The 17,893-nt window shown below is 39.4% G+C and overlaps 1 non-coding gene across 1 annotated transcript; it reads right to left on the minus strand.

Annotated features, from left to right (window-relative positions):
* Positions 1–752: 752 nt before the first annotated feature.
* LOC114051512 lies at positions 753–859 on the minus strand. The gene has a single exon (XR_003570157.1). It is a non-coding gene; the product is annotated as a U6 spliceosomal RNA (small nuclear RNA).
* Positions 860–17,893: the final 17,034 nt, after the last annotated feature.

The following is a 17,893-nucleotide window of genomic DNA, read 5'->3' on the forward strand; positions in this document are numbered from 1 at the left end:
GTGTGTGTGTGTCTGTGTGTGTGTGTGTGTGTGTGTGTGTGTGTGTGTGTACCCAGAGAGGTGTGATAGCACCAGTCACTGAAAGGGTATCTCTTGACAGAGAAGACTGACCAACAAAAGAAGCTAGTGTGTTGGAGAGGAAAGAACAAAGGACCAGGGATTATAAGACTTGGTTTGAGATGTTGATTGTGAATTAGCTAACATTATAGGTAGGTGAAACATTAAATCTTACCTAATCTATCCCACCTTCCTTTTACAGGGGAAGAAACCAAAGTTCACAGATATGAATTGACTTGCTCAAGATCACACACAAAATTTATTTGTCAGAACTAAGAGATTATAAGAATTGTAAGTTAAGAGGGAGGTTGTGGAATTCATTCAACAAATATGAGTTCCTTTGGGGATTGGCTAGGTAAAATTGTATCTAGTTGTATGAGAATGGGGGGATGATTCTTGAAGTCTCTTTTACTTATCTATTTTCAAGATATTCTTTTTTTTTAATTATAACTGTTTTTATTACTGTTTCAACACCAGAAAGAGAAATTTCCATACATAATTTAAAACATGCAAAAATAACAGAATTGTATATGAAACTACTTCATACCACTTTCTTTAAGTATATCATTCTATATTTTCATTTCAAAGCAGTTCTGCTTGTCTTGTTAGTAGTTGAACTTCCTTTGTTTGAATTTACACAAAAATATTACAATGGCCCTTTAAGATATCATTTTTACTATTATCACATTATTGTTAAAAATATGGAACACTTCACGAATTTGCATGTCATCCTTGCGCAGGGGCCATGCCAATCTTCTCTGTATCGTTCCAATTTTAGTATATGTGCTGCCGAAGCAAGCACCAAAATATTCTTTAAAAAATAAAATGTGACCTAAGTTCAAATCTGTCCTCAGACACATGACACTTACTAGCTGTGTGACCCTGGGCAAGTCACTTAATCCTGATTGCCTTACCAAAAAAGACAAAAAAAAATAAAATGTGAAAAATGTTGATAGTTGATCAAGCAGTTGATTCATTATAATATTTATAATTGGCAAAAACCTCAAAGAAACAACAGGAGTGTCTTCATGTCATAAAAAATGTCTCAGTATCTTTCCTTTCAATCTCATCAGTCTCTGTCTGGGAGGTCTACCTCTGCTCCTTGTCCAAACCCTTGAGAAAGAGACAAAGTTCTCCAGTCTCTGTGTCAACTTTCTGTGTATCCTGGGATCTCATGATCTAGTTTTTCTGTATATTTCTTCCCGAGAAAGTGGAAGTGAGAGGCCATATTGTTTAGTGTAAAGGTATCAAACTTGTAGCCAGAAAAGTTGCCTGGAAAACTCCTCTGTGACCTAAGCCAGATTAAAATTATATTGGGAAAAGTTTAAAAAAATAAATAAAAATATAGTGCAACACAGATAATGGTAATTTATAGTTTTCTAAGTCAACAGGTGACCTGCAAGGATCTGTTTCCATTTGAGTTTGATACCACTGGTGTCATCGATAGAGGGCTGGCCATGGAGTTGAAGACTTGATTTCAGGTCCCGTCTCTGCATACCCTCCCTGTATTGCTGCTGTCAAGTAACTTAACCTCTCATTGTTCCAAACAACTCTCTAAAACTATAAAGAAGTTATAAAGAAGTTGGTGATTGGTTTTGCTGAATGGAGTTTCCATTCCATGAATGCCTTACACCCTTGAAGTCATAGATCTAGAGACACACACACACACACATACATACACACACACACACACACACACACACACACTCACACTCAAAAGGGAGAGGTGAGGAAGGCAGTCACAAACTCAGGCTGTTAGAGCTAGAAGTGATCTTAGAGGTCATGGAGTACCATCTTCATCATTATACAGACAAAGAAACTGAGACTCAGTGAGAGGTGGCTAGAGACAGAGTTAGGATTAGAACCCAGATCTTTAGTCTCCTTGTCCAGTGCTCTTTGCTTTCATTAACAGTGATAGCTAACAAAGGGGGAAAGGCATGCTGTGTTCAGCGCTTGTCAGTAGCATGACCTAGGTCTGTAACAATATAGCTAAAGATAGAATCATAGAGTATCAGAATTGGGAGACACCCTGAAGTTCATCTCTTTGTCTCCCTCATTTTGCATGTAATAACTGCAGGCTGTCCTCAATGGGAGCTCTCCAGGGTAGTTTCAAGTTGCTGTTTCATGTGAGGAACGCTAGGATCTTAGAATCCCAAGTGACATCTACGGGGATGGAGGAAGCCTAAAGCTGGGAAAAGGAGCAAGGACTTCTAGAACTAGTTTTCAGATTTCATGGGTCTACTGTTCAATTCTGTGGGTGCTTGTCTGGAGAACTTTACTGATTAGGTAAAACCATTTGGGGAGAACAGGACCAAGCCACCTATAGTAACATTGCTGGGAACCAGCTACAGTTTCTTTGAACACGTTATTCCCCTGATCAAGAAGCTTCAGTTATGATTCCAAACTATCTTTGCAGACCAATACTATATTCCTCTTTTTTCATGCATTCCATATTCTAGCTAAACCAAATTACTTGCTTTGACCCATGTATGGCATTCAGTTTCCCATCACTCTGCCTTTGCAGATTGTATACCAGTCCCATGCCTGATGCGTTCTCCATACTTATCTCTACTCTTGGAAACCTTAGCTCCCTTCAAGAGTAGATGTCCTAGCAAAGCCTTTCCTGATTCCCTATCCCTACAACAAATGTTACTGCTCTTCTGCCTGAAGTATATCTGTATCTGCATCTGTGTCTCTATCTATCTGTCTATGTATCTATATATCTACACAGTATTCTCTTATCTGTAGTCATGTTGCCCTCCCACCCCCAGAATGTAAGTTTTTTGAGGGCAGGGGCTATTTCATTTTTGTGTTTATATCTCCAAACTTAGCATAGTGGCTATTATGTAGCAGCTCCATAAGGATTTATTGAAGTGGATTCATAGATTACAGAGCAGTACAGGAATATTGGTCTAGGCTACATCCTTCTCATGGATTTCCATCTTCCCAGTGTCAATGAAGTACTAGGAGCTCCTTACTGGTAAACAGTTGGTCCATGGGAACACAAAGAGTCAGAACTGATTGATTGAATAACAACAACAACAAAAATTCTAGTACTTGAAATTGAAGAAATAGAAGCTTAAAACATTTGAGTACATTGCCTAAGGTCACACAGCAAGTTAGTATCCCTTCCATGTTGACTTTGATGTAGGCCCTAGCTAAGTTTGCACAGATGGTATACTATATACCATCCTGTCCCATCGCATCCCATCCCTTTGCATTAGGGGTATGCTGATAAATGTTTAGCAACTAACTCTACAAAACCAAACAAACATCCACCCCCAAATCCCCAAACAAACAAGCAAACAAACAAACAAAAACACCTGTATGCAGGACACACTTTTAAGTTTTATCTGCTTTATTAAGATTTTTTTTCTACCACTTTCTTAAGTCCACTCAATCAATAAAACAACAAATCAAACCCTATTTTGTAGCATTTGCTGATTTCTGATGTATAATGGCTCAAACAGAAAATTTAACAATCAGTTTTTGCCAGCTAGTAGGAGCTGGCTTCAGCGTGTCCCTGAAATGCATGTTCCCCCACCACACCTCAAGAGGCAGTAAGGAGGCAGGATGAATAGAACTTTGGACCTAGTGTTAGAAAGGCCTGAGTTTCGATCATGCGTAAGATTCTTACTAGCTGGGAAAGTCATTTATCTTGTTTCAGCCTCAGTTTCCAACTTTAAATCTATGATCCTATGAGCCTCAGTTTCCTTATCTGTAATGTGGAAACTGTTATTGTTCAGTAATTTCAGTTCTGTCTGACTCTTCGTAACTCCATTTACTATTTTCTTGGCAAAGTGGTGGTTTGCCATTTCCTTCTCCAGTTCATTTTATAGATGAGGAACTGAGGCAAACAGGTTTAAGTGACTTGCTCAGGGTCGCATAACTAGTAATTGTCTGAGGCCAGGTTTGAATTCAGGAAGATGTCTTCCTTACTTCAGACCTGATACTCTATCCACTGTACCACCCAGCCATCCCATAATATAGAATTAATAATCTTTATCTCACAGGGCTTTAGGGAAGATCAAATGAAATAACATGTAGAAAACACTTTGCAAACCCTAAAGCACTGTATAAATGTGATCTTATGCTATATTATACTATGCTAGTAATTGACTTAGAAATACATATTTAATATACCAGAATGACTTGTGGTGCTTGGAGGCTGGTGAGGGGTGTACAGAAAAAAAAATATGTCCCAGGCAAAAGGTATTGCTGAGGAGATAGAGGAAACTTCCTGTGACAAAGACTGGAGTGGGGTAGAGGGATGTGATGGCAGTCCTCAAGCATCTGAATGGTTTGAATGTGAAAGAAGAGTTCTATTTGGCCCCTGAAGGTAGACCTGGTAGCAACGGCTAGAAGTCACAGGGAGACAAATTTCTGATGAGTATAAGGAAAAGTGAGTTGACATGGGAGAGAGTGAGTTCCCTGTCACCAGAGGTCTTTAAGCAGAGGCTAGTTGATAACTTACTGAGTGCAAATTGGACTAGATCCCTTCTGAGATTCTGAGACTATATTATATGAGAGATGGGAACAAAATGCAACCAGCATCAAGCGAGTAATAAAGAGAAAACCACACCAGGAGTCTGGAGTGATACAAAACCCTTCAAAGACATTTCAAGGTTGGACTCTTCTCTTTCAGCATCATTTGCCTTTGTAAAACCTTTCCAAGCAGTGCCCCTGGCTGACCTCCCTGTGAGTCCTCTCCATGCAGAGGTCTCTGGCAAAGCCCCAGGAGCAGAAGCAGCAGAAACAAACAGCAACAACAAATCAAAAACAACGGCCCTGTAAGAGAAAACCAAGTCTGCAAACCTGGGACAAAATCCCATAAGTGATGTGGCATTACTTGAGAACCACCACAGCCAGCTCTCCTTGTCCTGATCTTCAATCATTTCTATAAATATTGAGGGTGAGGGTGGGGGTAAGGAGTGTATGTGTGTATGTGGTGGGGGGGGGGGGGGGATGTGCTGTACTCAATCAGCACCTTGGCTAACAGCCTGTTTCAGGGAGCAGACAATCGCTCGCCCTCCCCCACCTCCCTCAGCCCTTTGCTGTGCCCTGAGAGGTGTCATTGTCACATCCTGGGGCCTGGGGAAAAGATAATCACCGTCTATCCAGACAACAATGCAGTCTTAGTGAACTACACTACCTTCTTTCTCAGTCATCCCATTTTGGCCATTTTTGTCCTCCTCCATCCCCTTCTCCACACTCCCATCTTCCTACCCCCAGCAAAATGGGATGTTTGTGCCCAGCCTCTCCTTCCTGCCTCCCAAGAGAGAAACTGATTAGCTTTGCTCTTCACTGCCCCCCATGCAAGGAGGCTGTTATTTAAAAAGGGAAGTTGCTCTATTTCCCCCTGAATTAGGATAATGAAATATTTCTTGTAAACCTGGAAATTAAAATGCAGACAACACATGTCCTTCAATTTCTTTTATTGGTCTTCAGAGGTGAATACAAGAAGGCTTGTAAATATGTATCAGGGTATTATTGCAAGTGCTGAAGGTATTAAAACTCCTCTCACAAAGATGCTAAGTGTCGGGCTGTCTGATTGTCTCCAAAAGCTCCCTCCCTCTCCTCCCACCTTTCCTCACCCCACTTCCATTTCCCGACCCTGGTTACAGTGACTTTGAAACTGGCAAGAAGCATTTTTGAGGTGACATCCAAGCTGCAATGTGGTCTTGAATTTATTATAATGTTATGTCTCTATTACAATATTCATTATGTGTTACCAAGGGCCCACAGCCAGTATTTAGCCCTTAGGGTGCAGTGCCATCTCCTGGAAAGTCAACTGTACACAGTACCATCTTGCCCCTTCCTGAAAGCCACTGCAGAAAACAAAAATAACAAAAACAAAAGCCACCCCAGGGCCCACGGTTACATATTTTGGATCAAAATTCCTTGAACTCCAAAGCTCTTACCCCTTGGACCCACCAAGTACTGAGGTTTCAGTTTTTTTTTTAAGGAAAAGAAAGGGCTTTGGACTCGCATCTTAATTAAAAATAAGTAAGTAGGCTGGGAAAGTACCATTCGTGCAAGGAGCAGTAATCATTGGTGCCACCTTCTGCTCCCAAGGCTGGTAACAGATGCCACTTACTGTAAATGAGTGGTTGGCACCAGTGGGATACTGCCCTGGGGATTCCTGTAATAGCCAGGCAACTTTATTTACACCATTAAGGAATGGACTTGGAACTCTGAACAGCAATGCAGGCAGTGCCATCTAACTTGGCATTTGGATGGTATCTTTAAGTGGTGAGTATTTCTCTCAAGGTTACTTTTCAAATGCCTATATCATAGGTATTCCAGTATAACTAAAGAAATGCTATCATACTTTAAGTGGATGAGATTTCATCTCCATATCTTAGTAGATGGTCTTCATGAATTGGGACTGGAAACATGCATTCCTCATGGATAATCTCCCAGTGACAAGCCTCTCAAAACACAGGTTGATTGGACCCCTAATTACGACCAATTAACAAGCATTTGTGAAATGCCTTGTATATGCCAGTATAGTCCTTTATCAATATCAGAGTCTTTCTAGAATGGTAGGACCTAACAAAGGCTTTTGCTCCACTGGCATCATTTCCAACAAAATATATCAAGAAAAACATCCCTCTCTCTCATCCCCCCCCCAAAAGAATCCAGGATTACCTCTGTGATGAGGGATTAGCAAAGAGCTCTGTAAAGGACAATAAAGTCAGCTACCTTGGGTTTCACTCAGTCAACAGACACTTATTAAGCACCTACTATGTGTTGGGCACTGTGCTAGATACAAGGAATAAAAATACCCCCCCAAATGATGAAACAATCCCTACTATCAAGGTGTTTATATTCTATCAGGAGAGAGAATACGTACAAATATAAGCCTAGATAGAGAATATGGTAGTTTGGGAGAGAGAGTACTAGTAATTGAAGGGGAATGGGATCAGGAAAGTCTTTGTGTAGAAGGTAATGTTTGAGTACTATCTTGAGGGAATAAAGGATAGATGAGGAAGGACAGCATTCAAGGCATAGGGTATTGCCTATGCAAATGCATGGAGGTGGGAGATGAAGTACAGTAGAAGAAAGGTATGAATTCAGGCCCTGCTACTTGATACCTGGGTCTGCTTGGAGAAGTAATTTCAGCTTTCTGGGCCTTGATTTCCTTATCCATAAAACCAGGGCACTGAACCAGATGATTCCTAAGGTCTCAATACCATGACCCAATGACTAATGATATTGTCTAGAAAGTATTAGGGAAATTGAATAACTAAAACAAAACAAAACTATTTTCTTTTAAGTTCATATGTTTCCTTCGGCAATGTGCACGGACATCTTTGGGATGGTTGTATTATTTCTCTGTTCTTGGAATGACACTGGGGTTTATTTAAACTAGAGTTTCATTGAATAGCACTGATTCTTTTTTGATTTTGGCCAGAGGTCCAAAATGTGCTTAGGGAGATATCCTACTGGTTGTCATGAGCAAGAATAGAATAATGAATTTCACTACCAACACCTTTTTTAAAGTCTTTCTGAATAAGAAATGAATAAATGAGCAGTATGAAAACAAAGAAAAAAATGTTACATTAACAAAATGGTCTCCATTCATTTAGTAATCCCTTTAATAAACAATATTTGATTTTAAAATGCATTTTTCCTAAAATTAAAGAAAACATAAAATGATGTTAATGGATTTCATTGTGTGTCTGGATGAACTGTTTTTTTAGCTAGTTGGAGTAAAGAGGAAGAAGGATCATAAATTAGCAGATTTCTGTAAATGGCTTATATTAAGAGTCACCTGGTGGATCTCTACCTTTACCCCTTTTCTTTGGCCTCATAATATATTGAGAGCTGTTTCAAATGTCCATCCTTTGAGAAATCTGGACTCTGAGGCACTCATCTGGAAAAGCTCTGATAAGGCTCAGCATGGCTCTTGTTTTATCCTACTGCCAGGAAGACAACGCAGAGGCTGGGGACCTCCCACCTCAGGGCCTGTGATATTTTTCTGGGCTCTGTTATTGTCTTTGCCACAGGGGAGAAACCCCCTGATGAGAGTCACATTGGAAACACTTCTTTAGCAGACGTCTCAGACAGCCCAACTTCCCTCAGTGTTATAACAGTCCTCTCAGGCCTGTCCCAGCAGACTTCATTTTCTAATATTGGCAGAGAAATGTAGAAGTCCATGGTTCTCTGTAGCAGCTGAGCTGCGGTGTCTGGGTTTGAGGTGCTGCTGATGTGCTGGCAGGCCTTACCTTTGGGGAGAAGTTGTTTTTCATCCAAATGGATACACATACACACACACACACACACACACACCCTCACACATACACACACACCCTCACACACACACCCTCACACACACACCCTCACACACACATACACATTTTCGTCAATCCTGTCTCTGTCTTTTGTCAGCTCTTTTAGATAGAGAGGCTTTGGTCTTCTGTTGTCTGAAGCAGTGTGGTCACATGGATGTAGTTCTGGATTACGATGCCAAAGTATTATTTCCTATTGCTGGCTTCTCTGCTTGGTGATTGTGTGACCTTGGCCAAGTCACATAGAGCCTACCAGGGCTTTCCAGTGTGTAAAATGAAGACAAAAATACTGCGTATTTACAGAGTGCATTTAACATTTCAAAGAACTTCAACATAAACTATCCCATGTGGCCTCCATCATCATCCTTGTCATAATAGCTAGCATTTACATAACACAAAATGTTTGCAAAGTCTTTTATATGAATCTCATTCAACTTGGCAGATCAATTCCTCACTTAGCAGATGAGGAAGCAAAGACACATAGCAAGCTTAAGGCACCAGGGTGCCTGCGACATTTGTGTGGGCTCTGTCATTGTCTTTGCCCCAGGGGAGAAACCCCTCTCTTAACTGGGAATACAACCTATGTCTCTCAGTCAAGAGACTGATTCACTAGACCACATATCCAACCCATAGAAAAGAACACAACACTTCATCAATTTACCATATTAGTTTCGTTAAAGCTAATGAAACTAAGTGATATAGAAATGATCAACTTTTCCCACCAGATTGGCTCCTCCTTCTAACTTTCATCTTTCTTGTTAACGCATAGCAGTTCTTCCAATTATCCAGACCAAATATCTTACTATCTTCATAGAAAAGGTGATGGATTTGGAATAAGAAGAAAGACCTGGGTTCAAATCCTATCTCTGCTTCTTCTAACTTTTGTGACTTGAGTTAAGTAATTTTCACCTCTTTGTGCCCAAATGACCTCAATTCTGAAATGGGCTAGGAACACAGGTTAGGACTCTAAGATCCAACTCTACATGATTCTTTGCCTTTCAGAGACAATACATCCTGAAGCAGGCTTGGTAGAAAGCTACAAGTAAAAAGGAAATAGTTGGGCCTCTTTGAGGTAATTTCACCTCTGAACTATTCTGTTTTGGTGGCTGCTTTATTGAATCCCAGATTCCTTGCTTCCAAGGTTTTGGGTAGATGTGATATGCTCTGGAGGAGTACACACAGGATCAAAATTAAGGACTTGCCTCTACTCTAGCCAGGAGATGCTATAGGAAGGCAAAGCAGACACAGAAGGAAAAGCGTATAGGGCCCATGGACGGCCATGATGGCAGCACTGGGTAGAGTTTCCCTTTCAATTCTCTTTAAACCACTGTCCTCCATGCTGCCAAAGCACAACAATGGCCATGAATTCAGACAACACTAGAGAAATCTCTTTACATCTTTTCTCCTTGAGCTTGGCATCAACAAGTGGTACTTGCCTGATTGCTGCCCATTCCTGTCAGTGTTTCTACTGACCCTCCCTCTCCCACATTCCCCAAGTTTGATCAACTGCTCAGTCCTATTGATTTTGCTAAGGAAATGCCCCTATCATCAGACCCGTCTTTTCCACTTCCACTGACACCAACCTATTCAACTCCTTATTATCTACTGCCCTCAGGAGCAGAGATCATGCGTTATTTACCTTATGTATCTGTAGTGATGTATAATAAATGACCTTATGTTATCTAAGAAGTGCTGAATGAATACATCTATTGAATTAAGAGTTTGTATTAACTTCTTTAGAATCTAAGCTCCTTGAGGACAGGAACTCTGTTTTTTTGTCTTCATATTCTTTGTACCTAGTATAGTGCCTGGCCCAAAGTAAACACTTATGAGTTTAACCCAGGGGTGGGGAACCTGCAGCCTTGAGGTCACATGTGGCCCTCTAGGTCCTCAGTAGCCCTTTGACCGAATTCAAACTTTACAGAACAAATCCCCTTAAGAAAAGGATTTGTTCTGTAAAACTTGGACTCAGTCAAAAGGCTACACCTGAGGACCTAAAAGGCTACATGTGGCCTCAAGACCACAACTTCTCCACCCCTGGACCTTAACAGAATATAAGAAAGCTATTGCAATGCAAATCTATTGTTTTATCGCTTTCTGGGCCAAGTGAATTTAAACGATTTGTTATTTAGGGAGATGCAACTTGTTTTTTGTTTTTTTCGCCTCTCCTATATTTTACGCTGTTGTAAAATAATGTTGCTTAAGAGCACCAGGTGGTCTCCATATTATTCATGTCCTCTCTATGCAGACAGAGAAAAAGTACAGAATATGCAATCTGGGAAATGAACAAAGCTACAGTATGTTCATGTAGATATATTTATTAAAGGCTCAATCCTCAGTCCTGGGGTATTGTGATCTGACATTCTGGTCCTTTCAGCCACTCTTGCATACAGAGAACCAGAACTGTCAGTAGCAGCATCTTTAAGGCTGGGTTTTCATGTGTGTCTCTTAGGTACCATAAACTAATTGAAAAGGAGAGAAGATTATGCCTTACTCTTATATCTTATTCCATAACCTAGCAATAAAAGCCTTCCATAATCTGGCCCTGACCCTTCCTTCCCCACCCTTTCTTCTCTCCCTCTCTGAATTGTACTGGACAGGCACTCAGAGAGCATACCTAGCTGTATGACATTGGACAAGTCATCTTCTCTTTCTTGTTCTCAGTTGTCTTTCTTGTGAAAAACAAGGGTTTTGGTTAGATGACCAACAAGGCTTCTTTTAGCTCTAAAATGTTAGGACTACCACCCTACAGCCCATCCTTCAAAGCCAAGATCGAGTCCTAGCTTCTCCAGAAGGCCTTTCTGATCCGTCTAATTTACAGGGATCCATCATTCTTTCAAAGTCCTATAATGCATGCATTAATTCATTCATTCATTCAATATTTATATTCTATACCATTCATTTGGCACTTTCCAATGTAGTGTTCAGTTGTTAATTTTTTCATATCTGCCTGTCCTCACATAAAAATATTTATACGGCTCTTTTCATGGAAGCAAAAATCAGGAAACTAAAGGGATGCCCATCATCTGAGGAATGGCTAAGTAAATTGTGGTGTATGAATGTGATGGATTACTATCATGCTATAAGAAATAAAGAAATTCATGATTTTTAAAAAGACATGGAAAGACTTATATGAGTTGATACAAAGTGAAATGAACAGAACCAGGAGAATGATTTATACAATAACAGCAACATTGTAAAATGTTGTAACATTGTAAAAGCAACATGGTAAAAACCAATAAATTTGAAAGGGGTATGATCAATGCCATGACCGTTTGCAATTCCAGAGGATTGATGATGAAACATGCTGTCCATCACAGAGACTTAACAATCTTTCTTCATAATCAGGTAGGATATGGGAGGAAAAGAAAACAGATTTCTTTTTCTCTTCTTTTTTTTAAATTTAGAGGTGGGTGAGTGATACGGATGTGAAATATTACATGAATTTTGAGATGACATCATTGTATTATTAGTTTTACTTACTGGTTTTTCTTTTTTATAAGAGACTTCTCATGAAGTGGGAGTAATCTGTAAGTGTTTATAATGCAAAAAAATCAATAAAACAAAAAAAATTAACTAGATCATGAACTTCTCGAGGACAGACTGGAGGAGTCTATTGTTCTTCCAAGCACAGTTATGCATCCTGTAGAAGTAGCCCCTCCATAAATATGACTGACTGAATGATCTTTAAAGTAATTGACCAAATCAGGTAGAAATTATGTCCTACACATCAAAACTCCCTCAAAAAAACCTTAAAGACACAGAGATGGGTCAAGAATATTTGAACCTGTAAATATTTTATCCTTCTATAAATTGGATGTGCTTTAGCATGGACTTTCTGTCAGAACATGTGAGATTGAGACATATTATGCACCAAGTGATAGAGATGTGGGAAGAATAGGACGCATATAGGCAATGGGGTATCGAAATCTATCTTACCCTACAGGAAAATAAAAGGGGAAGGGGATAAGAGAAGGGGGAGTGGATGATAGAAGGGAAGGCAAATCAGGGGAAGGGGTAAACAGAATGCAGGCTGTCTTGGGGTGGGGGGGAGAGAAGAGATGGGAAGAAAATTTGGAACTCAAAATCTTGCAGAAGTGAATGTTGAAAACTAAAAATAAATTAATTTTCAAAAGAATAAGATGTATATATGAGAGGGGGATTTTTTTAAATCATAGAAATTTTTAAAAAATTGTAACCATGACACCTGAGTAGCAAAATTAATTCAGTACTTTAAGGATCCATGATTTTATTGAAATGGCTCCTTCCACCGTAGCTGTAACTCACAACCACATATTTCTTAATAGATGGTCTTTGAGAGTTGCCATTTCCAACAAAAATATCAACTCCCAGCCGGCTTTCTGGCAATAAGCTTCTCTGATTTGAGTTAGGTTAGTCCTTGGATGATAGATTAAGGCCACTGTTGGACATGTACTGCAAATCTTTCCATCTTGTTAGTCCCTGCCCAGCCTTGTACTGGATCAGCATAGCCTTTGTAATTCTATGATTCCCTCCACACCACGAAGCAAGTTCATAGTAGGACTTTTGGTGAGATAAGTGTTGATGAATATGTGTATGGTGTTGACATTATCCAGAAAGTGTATAATGAGAAAGGAAGGTGGGCTAGTCACATTATAGGAGGAAGTATAGAGAGCACTGAGTTCTTCATTGGTATCCACTGAATGTTAAAAGATATTGCCAAAAACACCCTGGCACAGACTCTTATTGCTTCACCTTTGGGTTATTGCAATAACCTGTTGTTTGGTCTCCTTACTTCAAATCTCTCTTCATTCCAGTCCATCTTCCACTTAAGCTGTCAAATTGATCTTCCTGAAACATAGGTCTGACCATGTCACCTTCCCTTCTCACTCAATTAGTTCCAATGGCTCCCTAATGCTTCAGAATAAAATAAAAACCCTTCCCCCATTTAGCTTGTAAAGTCTTCCATAACCTGATCCCTTCCCACCTGTCCAGTCTTCTTATACCTTATATTATAGTCCCTCCTCTGCCATGCACTCTGTGATCTAGTGACACTGGCCTTTTCATTATCTCTCAGAAAAGACACTCCATTTCCCAATTCCATGAATTTTCATGGAAACTCTCTCTCCCTCATCTCTGCCTCTTGATTTTCCTGGCTTCATTCAAGTCTCAACCTAAGTACCATTTTCTAAAAGAAAGCTTTCCCAGTCTCCCTTAATGCTAGTACCTTCCTTCTAAGATCATCTCTCATTTATCACATCCTCTGTCTCTCTCTCTGTCTCTCTGTCTCTGTCTCTCTCTGTCTCTCTGTCTCTCTCTCTCTCTCTCTCTCTCTCTCTCCATCCATTCATCAACCTAAATCTTATTTGTACATAATTGTTTGCATATTGTCTCCCCCATTCAACTGTGAGCTCTCTTCAGGGCCTTCTCTTCACCAGACTCAGTTACCACAGTTACTGTCTCTGATAGTCTCTGGTACTAACCCTGGTCACTAAGGGAACCTCTAAGTCTTCTGACCCTTCAAATCTCACAGGGTCATAACCTCATTAATTCAGTCTCCAGATACTTATTCATCCATGATCAAGAAGAATAAACACAAAAGAAACGGAAACTATGTGTTCAGGAATGCACTGTGGTTGGGTGAGATATAGAATAGACTAATTGAGTCTAATTTCAGGCAAAATACAGAGGAGTCACAACCCCTTAGGGTTACCTTATAATTTTGAGGGGAGGAGCAGTCAATCACCCTCTAGGGCCTCAAACTACCAGTATGAGTGAGGTTGGAAGAGTAAGTCCAATGGGGGTCTCACCCTTCGTCTTGTCACACATGCTTGCAACTTCCAAGACAATAGACTTCTTTTCCTTTGCTTTGTGTTCTGTTGTTTCTTCCTTCAAAATGTCATTTACATTCATTTATTCTTTTCCATTCCAATCCTATTTGGTCCTTATAACTAATATACTAATGTAATAATTAATGTACTAATGTAATCACCTCCTAACTGCCCTCTTTGCTTCTAACATACTCTATATAGTACTCTCACTTTATTATTACTAAAATCTTACTTTCTTCTTGATATTTTCCTACTCAAAAATCTTCAGTAACTCCTGACTTGTCAAAAAGATAAAGTTTAAATATATAGGCCTGACCTTTAGGACCATCACTGGCTCCAAACTACCTTTCCATTTGTAACTTCCTTCGGTGAATCCATCTAAAACCAAGATATTTTGTACTTCTTTTACCCCATGCTTTGGAAATTGGTTTTGTACCAAATAATTAAAAAGAAATGGGCCTCTAGCTTTTTTGCCTTGTATAATTATGATAAAGGTGATATTTATGTGAAAGTTCTAAAAGAGAAGATTTCAGAAAAGCAATAAAAAGAGTCATGGAAAAATTGCACAGGTGGGTTGGGAGTTCACTGTGTGCCTCTAGCTCTCACCCACTGATAAAGCCTCTTTGGAGCTTTATTATTTTAAATGGTTGAATCCTCAGAAAGAAATAAAATTTCCATTTCAAGTCATCTAGGAAAAGAATGTACAGTCTTGATTACAAGTGAATTTCAAGATAAAAGTAGCTATTACAGTCCCATAAAGGCTTATCTCAGCACCAAATATTTAAAGATTTACAAGCTCTGAAACTCTTATCTCTTACAACATGTCTCCAAAAGAAGACCCAATTAGAAATGTATATGTTTTCCCAAAGATGGAAAGCATATGTTCGAATTCTTCTCTTGAATGAAGTTTCTCATATTTTTAAATGACTCCACCTTGAGACTAGGCAATACCTCTATTCATTTGCAAGTATTACACTAAATATAACCAAATAATAACAAAATAATATGCTTCAACAGTTTCAGTGGTGGAGAACCTGTAGCCTTGAGGCCACAGGTGGCCCTCTAGATCTCAAGTGCCACCTTTTGTTCAGATTCAGTCAAAGGGCTACACTTAAGGACCTAGAGAGCCACCTGTGACCTCGAGGCTGCAGTTTCCCTATCCCTGGTTTAGTTGCTCTGTGATCTCATTAATGTGGACATTCCATTCCTCCTTATACTGTGCGATTGTTGACCATTTTCTTCCATAAACACTCTGTTGGAGATACGGAGGCAAAGTCTGCTAAGTATCCTGGGAGCCTTTCTCTAAGTCTTTTAACATTATTTGGGAACTAGTATTATACAACCAGCCCATCTCCTTTTCCAGTCATTTCTTAGATAATATTTTAGTTCACTTCTTTCAAGTGGTCATTGGTAAAATACTGCAGTCTATATATGTCAAGCCATGCACCTTTTAATTGCCCTTTGGCCAAGTCACAATTTGAGTTCTTTGGAGGGTATGATGATATAATTCATAGCTAAAAAGCATCAATCAGTGTGTGTGACCAGTTTTCTAGGTGACAATTTCCTCATCTGTCCAATGAAGGGATTGTATTTGATACCCTGTAAGGTCTCAGTTCAACTCTAAATCTAGGAGCCTATACAAGTAATTTGTTAAGCACCTACTATTTGAAAAGAATGGAAATACAAATGTGGAATCAAGCTAGGCCCTGACCTCAAGGAGTTTACACTCTACTGGGGAACAGGATGTGGGGGAAAACAACAGATTCACAGATAAATAAATACAAAGTGATTGGCAAGAGGCCCTAACAACTGGGGGAATCAGGAAAGGCCTCTTGAAGCAGGTGGCGTTGAAAGAAATTAGAGATTTCAAGAGGTGGAAATGAGAAGGAAGAACCCTCCAGACATAGGGAATGGCCTGTGCAAAGGTATAGAGATGGGGGATGGAATGTTGCTTATGGGGAACAGGAAGTTGACTAGTTTGGCTATAGTGTGGAATGTAGGAGGGGGAGCGATGTCCATCTAATAAGTCTGGAAAGACAGGCTAGGAACAGATTGTGAAGGGTTTTAAATGCCAAACAGAGGAAATTGTATTTTATCTTATAGTCAAGATGGATCCTTTGGAGTTTGTTGAGCAAGAGAGTGGATTTTCCGTTTGGAAGCTGGTCAAAGATGGTTTGAGAACAGAAAAAAAGAGAGATGGGGTGTAGTGAAATCAATTAGCATGCTATTACAATTGCAATTTAGAAGGGGCAGGATACAAGGCATGTTGAGAAAGTAAAATTCAGCATGGACCTGTGATTACTTCAGTGTGGAAGCTTCCTCCACTGGCTATGTGTCTGTAACTCATAAGTCTCAATGTTTGGAACACTGGGGCACTGACTTGCTGAGGGTCACATGTCTAGTGTATATCAGAGGCTGGAACAAGAACCTGAGTCTATGATTCCAAGGATGGCCCTACTTCCTCTATGCCGCATTGCCTTTTAATATTTTCAGGAAGAATAGTGGCATTAAAAATAGTAATACAAGCAATAACATTAGATCTTTGGGAATCATTTGTATTTTGTGGTAAATTTAGAAGGAAAAGAGCACCCCTAAAATGTTCACCATCACCAGGAAATTTTGATAAGTATTTTTTAGTACCTACTATATACCCACTAGTGTAACGTGTACTATACCTGACCCATGTGATCCATCCACAATTATGAGTTCACATCATATTTATGAGTTATAAAAACAGAATAATAAAACTTGGCCTCATACATCTAGAATAAATCTTAAAGGCCAAGTTCAATTCATCATTTTATATTTGAGGAAACCAAGGCAACAGAGAGAAGAACTAAGTGACTTGCTCAAGGTCACACAGCTTGTAAGTGTCTGAAGGGAGATTTGAAATCAGGTCTTCCTTACCCCAAATCCAGGACTCTACCCACCATACCACATGATGGTGAAAATCAGAATGTGCATTTGAAAGTACAGTAAGTTATTAGGGTATATAAAGAGGAAAAAAATGGAAGAAGAATTAGGCTATTTAAAAATTACAAAGGGATCGAAGGGATTTCTGATTGAAGAATAAGAAGTGAGTAAAATGATATACTTATTTTTGAAACCTTTGTGGAAAACATTGGAAATAGAAATTTATCTTTGGAAATGGTTAGTATCTCACTTGTTTTTATTTCTGGCATGGATCTAGCAGTAATGCATTACACATTGTGAACTTAATTGATAAATATACGAATGAATGAATGAATACATCATGTTGTCCTTGTGCAACAAAATTAAGCCCACACCCAGTTCAAACCTGGGTGCTTAAAGGGAGTGGGAAAAGTATAGTTTGGGGCCTTGAAGATTGCTCATGGACTAGAAAATGCAGGAAGGATGTAAATTTCAGGCCAAAATAAAACAAAGAAATATGGAGACGTTTTTATGAGCTCTGAGATAATACATTAAGCAATAACACGTTTATGCCTCTCAAGACTGAGTACCAGTGAATTTCTTCCAAAATTGTAACCCTTTAAAGGCCAGAAGACAAGATCATCTCTAAGACTCCTTCTAGCTTAGAAAATCTGCTTGATTAAAATTTATCTAGTTGAAGAAAGAACAGTGCCAATACTAGAATAATGCTTCTTTTTTTTTTTTTAAACTTTTGTTTTTGCTATTGGCTATGCTCTTGGATAGTAGGGAGTTCATAGAAAGTAAAAACAACAACAACAACAACAACAAAACTAGATAAGG

This window comes from Vombatus ursinus, unplaced genomic scaffold (assembly GCF_900497805.2).
Source record: "Vombatus ursinus unplaced genomic scaffold, bare-nosed wombat genome assembly UNPS02014802.1, whole genome shotgun sequence".
In the NCBI taxonomy this organism is placed as follows: Eukaryota; Metazoa; Chordata; class Mammalia; order Diprotodontia; family Vombatidae; genus Vombatus; species Vombatus ursinus.